This window comes from Bolinopsis microptera, chromosome 4 (assembly GCF_026151205.1).
Source record: "Bolinopsis microptera isolate Bmic1 chromosome 4, MBARI_Bmic_1.0, whole genome shotgun sequence".
In the NCBI taxonomy this organism is placed as follows: domain Eukaryota; kingdom Metazoa; phylum Ctenophora; class Tentaculata; order Lobata; family Bolinopsidae; genus Bolinopsis; species Bolinopsis microptera.
Window position 1 is genome coordinate 9,107,906 of NC_087075.1, and position 15,970 is coordinate 9,123,875.

General features: G+C 39.4%; 1 long non-coding RNA gene across 1 annotated transcript; it reads right to left on the minus strand.

Annotated features, from left to right (window-relative positions):
* Positions 1–8,785: 8,785 nt before the first annotated feature.
* LOC134814272 (uncharacterized) lies at positions 8,786–12,914 on the minus strand. Its single transcript, XR_010160138.1, has 2 exons — positions 12,837–12,914; positions 8,786–8,983 (listed from the first exon to the last, which is right to left on the minus strand). It is a non-coding gene; the product is annotated as an uncharacterized LOC134814272 (long non-coding RNA).
* Positions 12,915–15,970: the final 3,056 nt, after the last annotated feature.

Consider the following 15,970-nt stretch of genomic DNA (forward strand, 5'->3'; position numbering starts at 1 on the left):
AGATGGTATCAGCTCGCAAGAAGATAGCGCAGATGAATGGGAAACACCAGCAGAAAACTCAAACCCAGACGTAAAACTGAAAGATTTCGTAAAGAAAAAAAGGCACCCATTACTTCTAAAAACAAGCGCGCAAAAAAGAAAAAGGAAACATCTAAAGTTGGTACATCTACAGGATCTAATCAAACTGATACTTTGGTGAACTGCGACTCTTGTAAGTCCATAACAGAAGGCCCTCTGAAAGTGCTCCAGGAATGCCTACTTCGACTACAAGATGACATATGTAAGCAAAATGCAATCATCGAAAATCTTGCGATCCAAACCAGAACAATGCAGGAGCAACACGCCAACCCAAAAACTCCACCGCCAAACAAGAAATTAGAAGCAAACAACAAACTAATATTCGAAACTCTCAATACCCAGCAAACTTGTTTGGACACAATTACAGACTCTCTCAGTAAAATGAAAAAAGATTACACTAAAACGAAGAACAAAATCGACGCCCTAGAGCCGAACGTGCAGAAAACGAAAAAGAGTATAACTACTGACCTGATGAATCCCTCAACTAAGGTCAATAATAATGCAACATCTTCTCCGAAGGTTGCTAAACGAGAATGCATACCAGAGTATGCAGAAACCTCACAGCGTCAACAAACAATGATACTTTGTGTACTAGCAGCGTTGTGGCGTGACAACCAGGAACTGAAATCCTCCTTAAAAGAAATGAGAGGAATGGCCACCAAAGACAAATCTTTCGATCAAGCTAAAAGCAAAGCTGGAATAGAAAAGGAAAAGTCCTCAAACAACAATGGGGCTCAAAAAACCAGAGGCACTAATGAATTGAATAACATGAAGCACCACAACACAGAGTTGTCTTCACTCAGTTTAACGACCAAGGAACCACAAAAGGATGCTTGTGCTATGACGGAAAACTCAGGAATCTTCAGAATCGCGGAAAAGGACCTCCCTCAAACTACCAACACATCAGAGAAAATAATCCTGAACAGCACAAAAACTAAGGAAAACGAAAAGAATGACGCCCCACCTGATGATTCGACAGATTGGAATATGTCAACAAGCTCTGATTCGAGAAAACATCTACTTCCCAATCCTAAGACAAAGTACCAGAAAACAAACATCCTAACCAACTGCAAAGCTAATCTTCCGTTTACAGGACCAAAGAGTAGTCAAAGCAAAAAGTTCAATACACACAAATGTCTCATTGTGCATGATGCTTACTTTGACAAATTCGAGCAAGACAAATTCTCACGAGTCTTTGACATCAGCCGTCTAAAAGAAAAATCTGCTGAATCTACCATCAAGAACGGAAATCTGATATCACGGATCAAGGCAGTCAAACCAGAAACTGTAGTTATTCACGTTGGTTTCGGTGAGGTGCTGTGTAATACAGAAGGCAACACCATAACAGATAACTTTAAAAAGATTATTTACAATGTTCTAGAGAATACCTCAACCAAACTATGTGTTTCGCTTATGATACCAGTACCAGGATACCCTGAAACCAATAGTAGACTACGGCAGATCAACAACACCTTAAGGGAATTTATATCCTGCGAAAGAACCTCCCACAAGTACAAGGATCGCCTATTTACAACCAACAACGACTCTCTAGGAGGATACATAGAAAGAAAAATCAATGACAATGGAAAAGCAAGTATCCAACTTAGTGAACGTGGACAATTTAGGCTTTGGCTACGTCTCAGAGACAGTCTGCAGCGCTCGGTAGGAATCCAAACACCATCAAAACAAACAAACAACAGACCCCTACGGAACGATTCACTACATGAATAACGATCACAAGAAAAGGCATAGTGAGGTAGAATACAAAAACTGTGATTTGTCGATCCTCTCCTGGAATATTCACGACATTAATCACCAAACCCTTGGGAAGAAAACGGATCAAAATGAATTCACCAGAACTCTAACCAGCGGTTTAATTTTCTGCCTCCAAGAAACAAAAGGGAATGTCGAGCTTCCCCAGTATAAATGTTTTAACAAACTAAGGTCTGACTCACGATCAGGCGGTCTCTGTATCGGTGTTCACAGATCTATTAGTGAATTTGTGAGGCCTATTATGTGTGAATCACAAGACATCTTGGCTGTAAATATCTCAACTACAGCTACTGGGCTCAGCAAGGACCTAATGCTTATAAATGTGTATGACTCTCCTCCCAACTCATCTTACAAAATAAAAAAGCTCGCCTTGGGCTCGGATGTAGACACAATGGGGCATACTCTTGAATTCATTGCGTCACTTAAGACAAAAGCGATACTTCTAGTTGGGTACTTCAACGCAAGAACAGGTAACCTTAACGCAGATGAAGCGGTTCAACCCTGCAATGAGGAATTCACAACAGGTCAAATCGAGTCCTACCCTTCTTACCACAAACAACGAGCAAGCAGGGACCCTGTCATCAATGACCGGGGTAAAAAATTCCTAGACTTAATTCAGAGCTGTAATATGTCTATCCTAAATGGATCCACTCTAGGTGACATATTTGGCGAGTCGACGTCACACCAATACAATGGAACTAGTATTGTGGACTATATGGCATTATCAAACGACACACGACATGTAATCAAACATTTCAAAGTCCTTGAGCTCTCCGACCTATCAGACCATCGGCCGCTGCTGTGCTCTTTGAAATCAACTCAGAAAATAATAGACTCAGAATCAGCTCTCAACCTTTACGATGATGTACAAGAAAAGGTGCAGTGGAATGGTGAGCAATCAGCAAAAGAATACAAAGCAAGGCTCCTAAAGCTAAGTACGCTTAAAACTATCTCTGACCTTGTTGACGAAGTATGTCATTCTGAAGAAGACGTCCACAGTCTTAACCTTAGATTAACCAGACTCCTTGTGGACATCAACAAAGATGTAGAGGGTCCCCGAAAAAATCATATCACCAAGAAACGCAAGCCAAGAATTCAGGCCAAAAATCGCTGGTTCGATGCAAAATGCATTATACTGAAACGAGAAGTCAACAAGCTTGCCAGAAAATATGGAAAACAGCCTAGAAACGATGTTATACGCATTGAGTACTACGCTAAGAAAAAGGAATACAAGCGTCTCATCAAGCATAAAAAATACCTATTCTACAAAGAAATCAATGAAGACATCTTGCAAGACGGGCATATCTCATGGAAGGACTTCAATAAACTTAAAGATGCCAATAAAGAAGAGTCGGTACTTGACCTCTTCGATATAGAGAACTTTTATAAATTCTTTAAAGATCTGTACAAGACCAAAACAGTACCTAACGAATTGGTGAAACTGAATGATGAAAGTGAAATCATCATCGACACTGAAATCCTTAACAGAGATATCGACCAGGAAGAAATGAAGAAAGGCATCAAATGCTTACAAAATGGAAAGGCAGCGGGTATCGACTTAATTCTTAATGAGTTCCTCAAAACATCGACGGACGAAGTTGTGAAACTCATTCAAAAACTCTTTAATGAATGTCTTAAGTTTGGTGTATACCCTTGGAACACCACTATCGTTACCCCTCTCCACAAAAAAGGTTGTCCACATGACCCGGATAACTATCGAGCAATCGCCGTGGGCAGCAATCTGGGCAAGTTATTTTCAAATATTTTGCTCAGTCGACTTCTCGAATTCAGAGCTGTACATTGCCCCGAATCACAGAACCAGAGAGGATTTTGCAAGGGGGCACAAACCTCTGATCATATTTTCACACTTAACACCTGTATTGAAAAATATGTAAAAGTCCAACGGAAAAGAATCTACAGCTGTTTTGTAGACTTTCAGAAAGCGTTCGACACGGTATCAAGAGAAGCACTATTGTACAAATTAAATAAGCTTGGTATGCAGGGGCGGTTTTTTGATTGCCTCCAATACATGTACAGAAACTCAAAAGCAAGGCTTAAAATGGTTAAAAAGCTCTCGGCTTGTTTTGACGTTAATGCAGGAACGGAACAGGGCCACCCCTTTAGCCCAGAACTCTTCAAATGCTATATCTACGAACTCTCCCTCCAGATTAACACCCTAACCGGAGTGGAAAGTCCCCAACTCAACAACCAACAGATTACTCACCTGCTTTGGGCGGACGATCTGGTCCTGCTAGCCCTTAACAAGGTCAGTCTTCAGCTAATGATTGACCAACTCCACATATTTTGCACTAACTGGGGATTGATTGTTAACATTAAGAAAACTGCGGTCATCATCTTCAATCCCTCAGGAAGGCAGTTACTCGAGAGTAAAACACTTACCTACGGCAGAAGTATTGTAATCCCCTCGGTCAAAAGCTACTGCTACCTAGGTACTCATTTCACAATATGTGGCAGTATGAAGCTTAACCAAGAGCAGCTCAGGATCAAAAGACTTCGAGCATACTTCTCCCTGAAAAAGACGGTTGATCTCTCCTCAATTTCTAAAGAGGCTGTGCTCAAACTCTTCGATGCCCTTATACTTCCTGTCGTCTCATACGGTAGTCAGGTGTGGCTCCCCTATACCAACATTCTCAGCAACATCTGCCAGAAGAAAACACAGTCTGACAAAGACACACTCAGTCAATTAGCGAACGACAGCATCGAGCGCCTGCATCTCTCGCTGCTAAAATGGACGACTGGGGTCAACAAGAGAACTTCAAATATCCCGATATGGGGAGACACAGGAAGATATCCCCTTGGAATACAACTGAGTAAGCTCTTTCTTGACTTCCACAACAGGCTCGTCCTCCTTGACAGAAAAAACTCACCACAGATTGTTCGCCATGCTTTTGTAGAGCAAAGAAACCTAGAGCTGACCTGGTTCCGAACATCGAGAGCGCTGACCGACGCATTTGACCCAGGAGCAATTAAACGAACAATTGTCTCGAAGAATGTTCCCATGCCGAACAGCCAACTCGTTCGGAGTAGAATGAGAAATTGGTTCCAAGAAAAGTGGGAAAAAGCTCGACTTGAAAACAAAAAGCTTACATTCTACAACGAAGTCAAAAGCAGCTTTGGATTAGAACCATACCTGTCTCTACCCAATCACAAGAAAACCCGATGTACCACATGGCTGAGGACAAGCTCCCACAAACTTAATATCGAGACGGGGCGATATGGCTGGAAAAACTCAAGCATCTTCTACAGAGCTTGCCACTTCTGCTGCAGCTCAGACAGAATCACCATAGACCTCCTGAACGAGCTCCCGTTTAGTGACATCATTAAAGAAGACGAAGTCCATTTGCTTAAAGAATGTCCTGTCTACAAGGAGATCAGACAAAGAAACAGCACAGACGTTCACAACATACTCACAAATAGTCAATTCAGTAAATTATTTCATGAGGATTACATTTTGGAGACCAGAAATTTTGTTTATAATCTATTTCGTGAAAGATTTCCTAAAAGTAAGCTATGACTTAGTATCCTTATTTCGTGCACACTTTCAAACCTTTTAATTATTTATTTAAGATATTATGTTCTTTTTATTGTTTGGTTGTATAACTTTCATTTAACTGATTGGGATCTGACACATGTAATTTTGTAATGATCTTTCTAATTTCTAATTCTAATTCTAATTCTAATTCTAATTCTAATTCTAATTCTACTGGTCAAATTAAATGTCACTTGTTAGCGGGCTATATCATGAGCGGGCTGTAGAGATATCGGGCCCTTTGACAGCGGGCTGGTGAGAGCCCGCTATGCGAAAAAGCGCACGCTGGTGGATATAATAACATAAACCCGCCACGCAAAGGGTTTATATAACAGATCATCCCGCGCTAGCGCACGAGTTTTGTGTTAATATGTAATCCCGAAGCGCCAGCTGAGGGATTACATTTATTTTAATTTAGCCCTGAGCGTGAAGTGTTTATGGATTATAATTATCTCCGGCGATTTCGACAAGGGATTTATACATTAGAAGAGAGTGATAAAATAGTTTTTATTTCGGAATACGGGTCTGATTTTAGTAATATTTTCATTTCTATTTGTGATGGTGATAACAAGTGATAGTGTATGTACTAAGAGCGCCAACTTGTGGGTGAGATTTTATGTCTCAAAACCCAACAAATTATACACCATTGGAAAGGTCTCATTGAGTAGAGTCATATGGTACCAAGTTTTGGGGAAATGGCTGCTCCTAGCGAAAGTTATAGTCCGTTAAAGTCCCAAAATTGTCACTTCAGAAAATTGGGCGGGACATCGTGTTCTTAAACTTTTTGACGAATTTTTTTAACAGCATATTGTTTATCACAGTTTTTTACACAAGATTTGCTGTATGCCGTAATTTTTAATCCATTATTAGAGTCACAATCAATTTATTTTGTCAACAGAGTTGGAAATACTTGAAGAGACAATTGATATTCCGCGTGGTTCGCGGCGCGCTTCTTTGTCTACAAATTGTTAAATTGCGCGTTACAATTCCGAGTAGCAGAAGACGTTTCCCTGAATTTTGTTAGGGATTTTGTAGGGGATTTGACACGGATTTCAAATCCCCTAAAAATAGTTTCGAACTGTCCCTGGGAGTGGCCTGAGTGGGTCAAGACGTCGAAAATTAGTTTCTCTGGTTGTTGGGGTCAGGTACTTCCTATCTAACCACCAAATCATGTTCCAAATACCCCGGAACCTACATCTCCTACAGGGGTAAAGATTCTCAGTCTTGATTTGACCTGGATTTCAGTAATTTTGGGATGTGGCCTGAGTGGGTCAAGAGTTCGAAACTCGGTTTTACTGATGGTTTGGGACAGGTACCAACTATTAAACCACCTAAACATGTTCCAAATACCCCGGAACATAAATCCCCTACAGGGGTAAAGATTCTCAGTCTTGATTTGACCTGGATTTCAGTAATTTTGGGATGGGCGTGGCCCCTGGGAGTGGCCTGAGTAGTACAAGATGTCAAAACTCGGTTTTTCTGATGGTTTGGGACAGGTACTAACTATTAAACCACCTAAACATGTTCCAAATACCCCGGAACATAAATCCCCTACAGGGGTAAAGATTCTCATTCTTGATTTGACCTGGATTTCAGTAATTTTGGGGTGGGCGTGGCCCCTGGGAGTGGCCTGAGTGAGTCAAGATGTCGAAACTCGGTCTTTCTGATGGTTTGGGACAGGTACTAACTATTAAACATCCTAAACATGTTCCAAATACCCCGGAACATAAATCCCATACAAGGGTAAAGATTCTCATTCTTGATTTGACCTGGATTTCAGTAATTTTGGGATGGGCGTGGCCCCTGGGAGTGGCCTGAGTAGTACAAGATGTCAAAACTCGGTTTTTCTGATGGTTTGGGACAGGTACTAACTATTAAACATCCTAAACATGTTCCAAATACCCCGGAACATAAATCCCCTACAGGGGTAAAGATTCTCATTCTTGATTTGACCTGGATTTCAGTAATTTTGGGGTGGGCGTGGCCCCTGGGAGTGGCCTGAGTGAGTCAAGATGTCGAAACTCGGTCTTTCTGATGGTTTGGGACAGGTACTAACTATTAAACATCCTAAACAGGTTCCAAATACCCCGGAACATAAATCCCATACAAGGGTAAAGATTCTCATTCTTGATTTGACCTGGATTTCAGTAATTTTGGGGTGGGCGTGGCCCCTGGGAGTGGCCTGAGTGGGTCAAGATGTCGAAACTCGGTTTTTCTAATTGATAGGGACAAGTACTAACCATTAAACCACCTGAAAATGTTCCAAATACCCGGGAACCCATACAAGTGTGAAATCCCCTACACAAATCAAGGAAACGTGCTCTCCCGAGCAGCGCACGAACAATGCCAGAGTGCATTCTCGGTTTTTGTGTCGAATGTGAATCTAACTTATTCTGAAACTAGTTATTAACAACTATGATTGGAATTAATTGTAGAGAGTTCAGCTAGTAATTAGCCACGTCACTAATTACTTAATTAACCAATACATAAATTAATGAAATGGTGGCCTGGTGCCCCCATTTATGGCCTGCTTGCTCCCAACTGTATCTAGAACCGTTTGTTAATAGAACGAGATCAGGTTATATCTTAAATCTTTATGGTGTGCAACTAGTATGCTGAAGTACACCCAAACATGCGAGGAATTTATTGAACATTTAAAGCATTGAAGAATATTGCTGTAATGCTGTCCGTATCCCTAATAGTGAGTATTAAAATATAGATTATAGGTATCTACCATTTCACAAGTCTTAGTTCCCGAATTTGTTCTGACATCGAGTGAATCGTAATTGTAATCAGTACAATACAAGATGAATTTAGCATCATCTTAGTTTGATTTCTGTTGCCGGTCTAGAAGATGTTCGTGATATTGCGCATAATTGATCGAAGTATAATGTTTGATTCCATCGTATGTGGTGCATATAATGGTTTCAGCCTTTATTTTACTCTAAAGACATGCTAGAAAATCCGTTGTCACAGGGAGGAAGCTAGAAATCAATTTAAATCACAACCGAAGATACAGGCTATTATTTCGTAGAACACTCTAAACTCAACAGTAAATGATCGAAATTTAGCTCCAAATTCTTAACACGTGCACGTGCAAGTCTCCGCCTGCTTTACTATGCACGGGAGTGGTTGTACAAACAAACAGAAATCAAATACATTACATATTGTGTAGTTATTGACTACTGATAACACATTTATAGATATGGCGAAATATCAAATATTATCAAAAACTTAAAACTTGTAAATTTGTCAAATTCATGAATTAGTCTCAACTGATATATAAAATAAAGTAAAACATCGCAGCAATAAATATAAGATGAGGACATTGACAGCTCTAATAATAGATCAGAAAAAGAAAAATGGCGTTATTCAATAAAAATCGAATCGAATAGCTTAAACTACAGGTGCTAGGGCCCTTGTAAACAATCGTAATATCCTGTGAATTAAATCGATTGATTCTAATTGGTGTTCATCACTGATTAGAGGCAACAAAAGGATAAGCTAGTCAGCAGTAAATAGCAATGCATCAGTCAGCGAACGCCATCGATCGTAATGTGTCTTGCTCCAAGCTTTTAACACCTGAAATTATATGTTTTGAATAACAATTACACTCAAATAAAATAACGGAACTCAAAAAGCTCTTACGTTACAATATCTTAATAAAATTCTGGGTAACTAATTTAATTAAAACGATACCAACATTGAACCTACGTCTTACAATGAGCGCTATAATTTTTAGAACATAACAGCTGATAACCACCTATAACAAGCATGAAGCACGTGATTGAAACCCACGATTAGGGTCGGGCAATCTATCACTACTACTGGTACCACTACCACTACCAGGTATGAGCGTAACAAACTTAAGATGAAACAATTGATCTCTATGTAGCACTCTGCACTATATAATTATATGTATACGTATCACTATTTTGCCTAGTATTACTGATAAGATGGTGGTAGAAAGTAAGCACTTATTTTCTAAATAAAATGATATTTACTTTAAATATCAAGATGGTAATTACTAGCCTGGGCTGATCTTCGTGATAATATATACAGTAAAACCCCGACTTACAGTACAGTTCAGGGAAAGATAAATAGTGCGGTAAATCAGAGTTTTCACCAGGAGGTGACCGGGATTGGCAATTTTGAGCTATCCCGGTGCCGGTGCCGGTCCCGGTCAAGTCACATTTTTCATCCCGGTCCCGGTCCCGGTAAAATGCTGATTTATGATCCCGGTCTCGGTCCCGGTCAATCACTCAAATTTGCCGGGATTTTGACCGGGATCTTTTACATAATTTCATTCAGTGTGATTTTAAGTTTTTACTTTTATTCATTGTGAATTTCATCTTTAAACAACCTCTGAGCCAAATAAAACAATGTTTAAAATTGCTGAACAAGTTTAAGTAATAATATAAATTAAGAGTAAGTGCAAAGTAACATCAAGTTTTCAACTCGGGCTACGCCCAATTGTCAATTGGAATTGGAGAATGAAACTGTTGAATAATTTGAGGGATCATTGATTGAGGAATGAGGAATGAGGATGAACTTGAGTTATCAGTACATGAACATTATTGGTGTAGTACATTAGGCCCATGCCCCGCCCCATATTGACGGGTTTTTTCTAATTTAATATTCTAGTTATTACTTATTCAAATTGTTCAATTGTAATGTTAATGAAAGTTGCAGCTTTCAATATGAGAATACCAGTTTTGGTCCCGGTCATCCCGGTCATCCCGGTCATCCCAGTCAAATCCCGGTCATCCCGGTAAAATTGGATTGTTGGTCCCGGTCCCGGTCCCGGTAAATTGATAATCCCAGTCCCGGTCCCGGTCCCGGTCCCGGTCAAGTCACATTTTGTATCCCGGTCCCAGTCCCGGTCCCGGTCAGGCCTGAAATCATGTCCCGGTCACCTCCTGATTTTCACTTTTTGGTCCCCTTGGCCGTCGGATCACATGGTTTCTCTCCGCACAGAATTGGTTCCCAATTAGTGGTCATGGACTATGGTTCACAAGTACTCAAGTGAGGGTTACTAAAACTGTGTAGGTTCAATGCTATACAGTACGCTCTTTGACCAACATCAGAAACAAAACATTATTTACCGCCCCTTCTGTCACCAAGGATCGACCGGGACTAATTTTTTGGCCGGGACTGGAAAGAAGTGCCGGAACCAGGTATACGCCGGGACCGGGATTAAGCCGGATTTGGGACCGGGATCATAGCTAAGAAAACGAGCACTTAACACTTACACTAAAATCTGGTATCCGCAACTGATAAAAAGCACAAGCACAGCTTACCCAACAAATTTGCACTTGACTCTGACAGTGTTTTGTTTATTAATTGGTAAATAATTTTGCTTTAAACTTCAGTTTTTCAAAAAAATCCGGGATTAAACCGGGATCCCGGTCGAACCTTGTCTATCACTCCCTGTCATCTCTTAGCTCTCTGACACCTTATTGCTTAATGTTAAGATCCTAGCTTAACAATACGTAACACATTCATATGGAGTCTTTATTCTAGCTCGACGGTACTGTAAAACCACTAATTGGGAACCAATTCTATGCGGAGAGAAATCATGTGATCCGACGGGGACTAAAAAGTGAAAACTTTGATTTACTACATTTCTTACATGTACATGTGCATCTCTTATTGCTATAATTCGACGACTTATCTGCTACTTTGTGTCCGGTGCTATACAATTGTGAGTACGTTATGGAAGATGTGTACTTAGACTCTCTAATGTAGTCAAGTAAACATTTTGACCAGCTTTCAGATGCTTCTAATGATCTTGGTATTTGGGTTGAGGTAATGAAGACAATAAACTTTGATGAAGATAGTGATATCACATTCGAGAAGTTCAAGAAACCAAACAAGGACGTTTTAGTAAAGCACCTTTTTGATGCGTTTTAGGGTATTGTCTAATATCAGCGTATTCTCCTCTCAACGAATAAAAAGATAGAGGAAATGAAAAGTGAAATCATCAGTGCTCAGAAATCAGCAAAAAATGCAGAGGAAACCCTTCCCCCAGCTCTGTCTCCACTTTCACGGCAGAAAACTTGAAGAAAGTAGTTTGGAATGTTGTAGCTGAAGAAGATCGCAGCAGATTGCAGAAATGTCTTCATTTTTAGTCTCAAGGAGGATACAGGAGAGAAACTCGGCGATTAAATTTGTGATGTGTTTGAACAAATTGCAGAAAAGCCACGCTTCGAAGCTGCTCAAATTGGGAATATGTCTGCTGAAAAACCCAGAGCTGTCAAAGTATCAATTTGAAACTCTAGCACCGTTCATCAGATACTGATCAAAGCTAAAGAACTCAGACTGTCTCAGTGTTTCAAAAGTAAATGACCAAATCAACTATTTGAAGGAGGAAACGAATATAGAGCACTTATTTCTAAAATTCTAAAGGTATATTGTCACTAGTGAGATTGTATAGGGTTGTACACTCCCTCTTTTTATCTATTGTCACCATAAATTGAGAACGTTTTGAGTTAGAAACTCCAAAATTTCCAGACACATTTGGACTTGGTTTGATAATTGAAGTGCTTTCCTATAACTTCAAGTTCGTTGTTTACTGTCACCAAGATGTAAATCAGATCGAATTTCAATGTATTTGTATATGTATTTCGCGCCAGCGTTCGATCTAATTCCTAGATCGAACTGGTTCGATCTAATTTCTCGTTCGATCTGATTTACATCTTGGTGACAGTTACAACTAAGCCGAGTTATGACCATTTTAAGATCTGGTGGATACATGATCCTGGCACTTAATCTGTGATTTCTTCACTCAATCAATGGCACTTAATCAGTGATTTCGAATGATTTAGTTTCAAATTATTATTCAATTAAGTAACTTTTGGTGATCAATCCAGTGATCAAAACCAAATTGCCCAATCTTGCCTAAAAACGATCTTTGAATGTTGCATTGAAAATATCCACTTGCTAAAGTCACAATGATAAGAATTGGCTGTAAATAAACTGGTAAGTAGATGAGCATAACAGTGGAGTTCCCACCTACGAGAGGTGGCTGAGAGGTGGCGCGCCTGAGAGGTGGCGCGGTGTATGCAGAGTATGATAATGTCAGCCACCTCTCAGGCGCGCCACCTCTCAGCCACCACTCGTAGGTGGGAACTCCACTGTAATGAACTTAACAGGCATCAACCATCCTTAATGTTAACTATCAATAAACAAGTGTGTTTGTACAACGCAGTTTTAGGTATTTAATGGGTTTTCATCAGTAATAATTCTTGCTTGAAAATTACAGTCAGTTGGTGGTACTGTTAAATAGTTGTAAAATGATAATGGTAAATAGGACCGTCATTTCTCTCCACAATCGCTTGGTAAGAGGTTATCTTTTATTATAAAGGCTGAGCTAAAGCAGTCATATGTATACTAAGATAAAAAAGGTCACATCAAGCTTGAACAAAGTACTCACATATTTCAGCCCATAGGATCGGTTGTTAATTATTATATCAGCATACAATAATGTTTGTCAGGAAAGCATTTCGTCCCAAAGGAAATTCTGGTTCAGCTAGAAATAATGATATTTGAAGTTCATATTTTAAATTCAAATATTCTGGCTAACTGCTTAAAGCTATACTTTAATTAGAATAAACAATATACATCAAGTTAGGTCTGTTTCTACACCAGGAAAATAGATTTATTGAAAAAAATTCCTTCAAAACCTTCAAATACCTGCATTTCAAGAAATAATAACAAAACAGGTCTTCGAGTTCGATATTACAGCTTAACTAAGATAATCAAACTAAGTGGGACACACCAGCATTACAAAGCAGCTGTTTTTTGGCAAATGTGATTATAGGCCATTATTGAAGGCAGATATCTAGAGCTTGGAATGCGTTTCGGGCATCAAAGAATGTGCACCTGTGTACCAAGGCAATTGCACGATTTGATTGGAAGTACATATACTTTTTCTAACACAGAATACTGTCCGTTATTGTTTATACAAGGCTTGAATGGGTTAATTGTAATTTCGGTATGAAGCATGCTTGAAATGATCTGATAAAAGTGTAAAACGTTCAAATTCTGTCCAGAACTAAACGAGTGTAACAAGGGATTTAATTTAGCAACATCCTGATCCACTAAGCTATTCTATACTAGAACAAGTTTTTAGTAGTCTCCAGCACATCGCAGCCAAAACGCAGTAACACTAACTCAGTTATATTAAATACCCTCTCAAGATCATTTAGTAACATCTGCATTACAATGTGCAACGAAACAACTACTATCAAACTAAATATACGGTGTGTGCATTGAGGCTCTATGCTAATTGCTATGAGCGGCAACAAAAAGAAATGCGACCGAAAAGTATCAACGCATATTTGATATGAGAATAAAAATCGCGTGACAAAAAATTTGGTTAAATCTCCTTATTGCAATTTCTAACTGCGCGGCGTAGCGCGTACTTTGAAATCCAAATAAAAATTATTTTTGATTCAAATATCGAAAAATAAAATTACGGCATACAGCAAATCTTGTGTAAAAAAATGTGATTAACAATATTCTGTTAAAAAAATTCGTCAAAAAATTTAAGAACACGATGTCCCGTCCAATTTTCTAAAGTGATCATTTTTGGGACTTTGACGGGTTATAACTTTCGCTAGGAGCAGCCATTTCCCCAAAACTTTGTACCATATGACTCTACTCAATGAGACCTTTCCAATGGTGTATAATATGTTGGGTTTTGAGACATAAAATCTCACCCACAAGTTGGCGCTCTTAGTACATACACTATGATACGATAACGTACTAACAGTAGTAAATTAAGATTAAGTAGCACAATTGAAGTTATACCGGTTAAACAAGCAATAGAAAATATATTTACGATGAAAAGCAAGCTATATCAAAATGTAAAATTGTATTGATACTGTTAGTGTTAGTCAAAGCAAATCTGGATGACTGAAGCCAAGAATTAAATTTGTTTAGAGCCCAGTTGTTGACTCTAACTGTACTGTCCGGAACACGATTGGAAAGCAGTTCATCAATCTGAATGTCAAACCGATCTGTCATAGTGGAGCAATAGCTTGAACGTTAGCAGGAACAAGAGCTGGAAGGAGAGCAAGCAAAACAATACTATTTTTAGGGCACGGACAAGGGTAACTGGCTAGTCGCCAACTTCTCACGCCACGCGTTGGAGAAATTCCAAGAATTAGCTGCTTTGGCAACGTTCCCAGGAATTTGCGTGTAAAAGAAGTGGACGGTTACGATGTTTCATATCACGTGGTGCGCTTTCGTGTCACGTGGTATAGACTCGGCGTATGCTATTGGTGGCACGTGGTACGCACGTGACGCGCCCACGTGATCGCGCGTCTAACTGTTCTACTATTATCGTGTTCTAATCAGCAGTATCATTGATTATTGTAAGTCGGAGAATTGAATGATAAACATCAGTTACGACTAAAAAGCGGGCCGGGTTTATACAAATTTCCGGGGCGGGATGATATCACCTTGAGATGTTTATCTAACAGCGGGCCGGGCTGAGTGATAATATGATCCCGCGTCGAAATCCCGGAGATATTTATAATAATTTAAATGCTAATAAAAATTCTGGATGTGTGCATAAAAGCAAGTCCAAGGAGATAGGTTAGACTTAGAAACTACGATAAGTTGATAGGACGATCAAGGAGATGAGTAGGGGACGTGAAGCGTCAAGCGAGGATTAGGACTTATTCTTAGGATTTCGAAGGTTTGAAGAGTCTGTTAGGTATTTCCCGAATTCTTTTGTGTGACAAGAGTTCATTATGATCCTATACTCTTTTAGCATTACAAGGCTTTTCAGGTTATCAGAAAGCTTTGAGCGGCGGGAGTGGTACTCAGTGCATTCGGTTATGACATGGTCCTCAGTTTCTAGGATAGGTGTTTCAAAGAAAGGTAGCTCTTCGAAAAAGCGAATGACGTCTGTGTCTGGAGAGCAGCAAAAACGACACGTTTTCAATGCTGTGGTGTATCGATCACTAGTATATGATATATCGACCTTTCTCTACCCTCAGATCATGACTGCTAGAGCGAAGTTTAGCAATATTAGCTCTCTTAAGCCTGCACGGAATCTGTAAGTACGGGTATTTGCCTCACAGAATGGCCAAAAAAAAGGAAGGTCTCTCAAAGTCACAAAACACACTTTATTCCAGTTTTTATCTCATAAGAAGCTAAGTTGACACTCATATTTTTCTTCCCGGGGGTTCATTTAATCTCATAACCATCTTTTCTTTGAGAAAAATTGGCCGGAAAATCTTCCTCCAAAAAAACATGCCTCACAGAATGGCCAAATCTGAATTTCTATAATTTTGTTGATGGAGATACTTTTTAAATTTCTATCACCACACGTTCTTAGAAAACCTATTAAGGAATGGGGTAATAACCTAAAACTCACGAAAAAACTGAGCTGTGAAAAATTATTTCACAAAAAAGAAAAAATGCCTGACAAAATGGCAAAAAAAAAAAGAAAACGAGAAAATTTTATTTTTCTAAAACCTTTGGCTCTTGTTTCAGGCATGCTGCTGGTATTAATATGCCCTGTTAACACCCCCATATAGGTGAAATTTCTTAGAA